Here is a 4,149-nt window from a genome sequence, read left to right as displayed (position 1 = left end):
GAAGACTTACAACTTTCAGACACGTTGCCCACATCACAACTACGTCGTCAAGCTCAGTTGGAGGCTGCGCAATAATACCTAGCCATCACCGGAAAGGTGCTTTTATTTTCTTTCACTGGTTTTCGTCCAGAACAACAGAATCTGTTGGTCCATTTCTTAACTGTCTATGTTTTTACGCTCACAGGTGGTAGAGGGGAGAGACAACCACCATTCAACCTGAAAATGTCATATAACCATTTCACTGACTCCGAAGCTGTTCAGTTAACGTAAATTAAGCTAAAGAAACTACATAGTTCCCCTTAAAATGTAATACATGTTCATCATCATGTTATCATATATTACAACATTGTTTAACCATATTGAAGGTTTTATTTGCTGAGGTTTTGAGATAACCCTTGGTTTTTGTGGACTTCATTTAGTTGGAAAATTACATTTGAAAAACCGAATAGCAGCTTGTCTTTCAACACTTATTGCATTTGTTAGTCAGAATAAACCACAGACTTTTCCTTCAGCACTAAACAGTTTTTTTCATGTTCAGTAGAAACAGACATGTGACACCCTTTAGTTCTCCACCAGCCCTCAAACAGGAAACAGAAATGTGCACACAGCTTCAGATTATGAACAGTAAAGCTCCTTACATGAATGCTGTCATGGACAGTGTGTCACGCCCGGAGACAGTCTGGTGTGAGTATGAATGTGTTTTGTTTCATTTCTTCATTTTGTTATGTCTGCAGTGTGGTTGGTGTGTTTTGGTTTTCTGTTTGTCACTTTCATCCTCCACTGTGTGTGGACACGCTCCCTCCTGCTGCTCTCTTCCCGCACCTGGTACCAATCCGTAATTAGTGCACCTGCAACTCATCTGCTCATCATCTTACTTTCAAGGCCAGCCTGACTTTCATCTCCCTGCCGGATTGTTGCTTACCACCAGTATGCAAGCCCACCAGCTGATAGTAGTTATTTCCAGTCTCTTTCTTGTTGTGTGTCCTAGATATACTGTAGTCACCTTCATAACCTTCTGCCAGCTTAGCCTTCCCTTGGACCCGGCGCCTTCTTTGCCAACTCGGTTTACTCCACACCCAGCACCTCGACTGCCCCCTCTGCCGTCCTCGGATCCCCCGCCAGCTCCAGCCAGCTTCGGACTAGCACCCACCACTGCCAGCACACTCTCGCTGTCTAATAAACAGATTCTTCTGCGCCAACTTCAGTCTGCGCCTGATTTCTGTTCCCACTCCTGACACATTGTTTTAAGAGTGTTACTGAATTGATGATAAGACTGTTGATGAAGTGCCAAAAGACAGGAATTATTTCTGGGAAGCAGCAGTGAAGCGTATCCTGTAAAAACAACACAATAAATTAAACTTGTTTAGGGACATTTCTTTGGAACTGTTTGTGCAATTGGATTAATGACTCTAACAATTACCACATGTGCAATACTTCTACCAAGTAAGTATGAAAATGATGATTTGAATAAGTTGTTTGTAGGAATAGTTTAAATAGTTGAATAATTGTTTACATTGCCTAATTTAACTGTTTCATACACAGCCTGTTAGAACAGAGCCAAAGGTAGTTTTAACTGCACTAATGACTTCAGTCAGAGCAAGTCGGGCTCCAACACATCACTACAGGCAATTTTTAAATAGCCACATCTCAATTTAAATTCACATCAGATGAAGTAACATTTAAAATTAAATGAAAACTCAAAATTTGATTATATTTAATTCCATAAATACAGCTCTCTATGTTCATTTGGTGTGAAGTATTTCATCGATTGGGGGTATATAAAGATAAGGGGAATAGATTGTGGACCATTTGTTCTTCAAATGGCAATGGAGGAGCCCAAATCAAACACTTATCCACGTCCCTATAGCAACACTAACACTAATAGATTTACTGATTACAGCTATTTATTCTGTTCATGTTTAGACGAGTCTAAAACTTTACAAAATATATGGACAACCACCTACATGAATACAATACAAAGACAGAATAAATATTCAGAAAGAAATTCAGATAAAAAACAACCAACATACCAGAGCTTGTTGGCAAACAAAGTGATATGAGAGGCATGCAGGTCTGGGAGGATGTTGCCTGAGGGTCAAATATTTTTTAATGTTGTTTGAACAAACCAGGGAAAGCAAGTGCGCAGTCTGAAGTGAAAAGTTGAATTTGTTGGAGCAACTGAAATATATTGATATCAATGCTGATATTTAAATATTCTGAAATCAATCATATCCAATAGAGAACCTCCATTGTTTGTGAGAAAGGTGTTACATAACTTCTTTTGTTCTATTGTTAGGATATTGTTTCCCTTGCTATGCATTTGGGTCCAAGGAAATGTCTTGGAAAGTGTCAGTGGTGGAAAATCAATACAATACACTCAGTAGTGCATAGAACAATGAATCATACAAACCTGAACAAACATCCATCACATGAGACATCTGATTTTGATTCTCACCATTTAAAGAAAAAAAAGAAATGGTGGAGGAGAAAAGGAGGAAACAATACCTCCACTGCAACACCGGGAAGTCTCATGACTTAGCTGGTATTAGATTGTCAGGGGAAACTGATGGTGGCTAACAGAAGATTGGCGCCAGCACCAACTGTAAATCTACAACTGGTTTCTAACTGCTTCAGCCTGGCAACAGGGCTCCTTCCTGATACTTCCGGGTGTCACTCAGATTATGAGCCTCAATGCTTCATGTGCAATAACAATTATACGTTACATAACCAACAAAATGAGGATGTTTGCTTCAACGTCTGTGTATATTTAGGAGCAACAGGAAGTAGCAAAACTGAAATTCATCATTGCAACATTATTTCAACAAAGATCACAGTCCTAGTCACACTGTTATCCCAAATTAGTTGACTTTACCAGACATTTGTGTGGAAACCCGTAGCATTAAACAGTCTAAGTTTTTACACAAGGTGAAACTTAACAGGTAAAGTTGTATTAACGCAGAGCAGTAAGTTCAACCAGTAGACAAATCAGGTTTACGTAAGTAATCATTACTAAAAATCATCAGTAAACATTTAGACAACATGAGTTATGTTGTCTAAAATAAGCACTGTAAGTTAAAGCATTAGGGCCATATTTTAACGATCTAAGCGCACGGCTTGAAGCGCATGGAGCAGGTGCGTTAAGGGCGTGTCCAAATCCACTTTTGCTAGTTTGACGGAGAAAAAAAGGGTCTGTGAGCCGGGCGCATGGTTCAAAAGGGTTATACTTAGTTGTGATTTGGGCGTGACATGCAATAAACCAATCAGAGTGTCATCTCCAATTCACTTTGAAAGCCAGGCGCGTGTGTACCTTGCCACATTGCTATTATGATGGCGGATTTGCACCGTATTATGGTTATTTTTTAATCTTTTGTATGTTTGTGTTCTGTGTGAAACAAGCAGTGTGTGCACGCTGTGCACATGCCTAGGTGCATTTTACTAATTTGCTGTTAAAATAACAATGAAATGCTGCGTTATTGACTTCAGACCAGGTTTTTGCTGTTCAATGGCCCAATCCCTTTCTGCTGCCGCAAGATAGCAACATGCCAACAATCCACCTGAACACACCTCTCTGTAAGACCAGCACACCTATGGGCGCAAACATGGGCATGGGTGCATTTGCTATTTAAACAACATGGGCGCAGGACAGGAAATTAACAACTGCTTTGGTCTTAAAATGGCAAAGATACTTGCGTCGGGCTTTTCATTGGGCTTTGCGCGGCGCTCCACCAGGTGAAAGCTAGGGCCCCTCAGTGCGTATACTTTTTTTAATGAAGGTCCAACAAATTCAAGCCATTGCCAAATGAGTTGATACAAAGCTAAATGTGAGCTCCACAAAACTCTCTGTATTTGTCAGTATGTCTTTTTTCCGAAACTGGTGTCATCAGGCATCTTTCGCGTGCAGAAAGTCAAGTGAAGATAATTACCTTATCTGAAGAGTCCATTATGTTTTTTAATCTTCCATGCCCTCCTTGGCTACTAGCAACTGCGTGGAAGAGGTAAACACATTCTCCCTCCAATCGCGTAAAATACGGACGCTTGGGGGAGTCACTCCCTGGAGACCTTATGTTCTTTTTTCCCCAGCATGTTCCCTCGGATCAGGGAATTCAGGTGAATTCTGGAGTGTGGTCTAGACCTACTCTATCTGTAAAG

The sequence above is a fragment of the Etheostoma spectabile genome, chromosome 20 (genome assembly GCF_008692095.1).
Source record: "Etheostoma spectabile isolate EspeVRDwgs_2016 chromosome 20, UIUC_Espe_1.0, whole genome shotgun sequence".
NCBI classification, from domain to species: Eukaryota; Metazoa; Chordata; class Actinopteri; order Perciformes; family Percidae; genus Etheostoma; species Etheostoma spectabile.
This window is presented reverse-complemented; position numbering follows the sequence as displayed.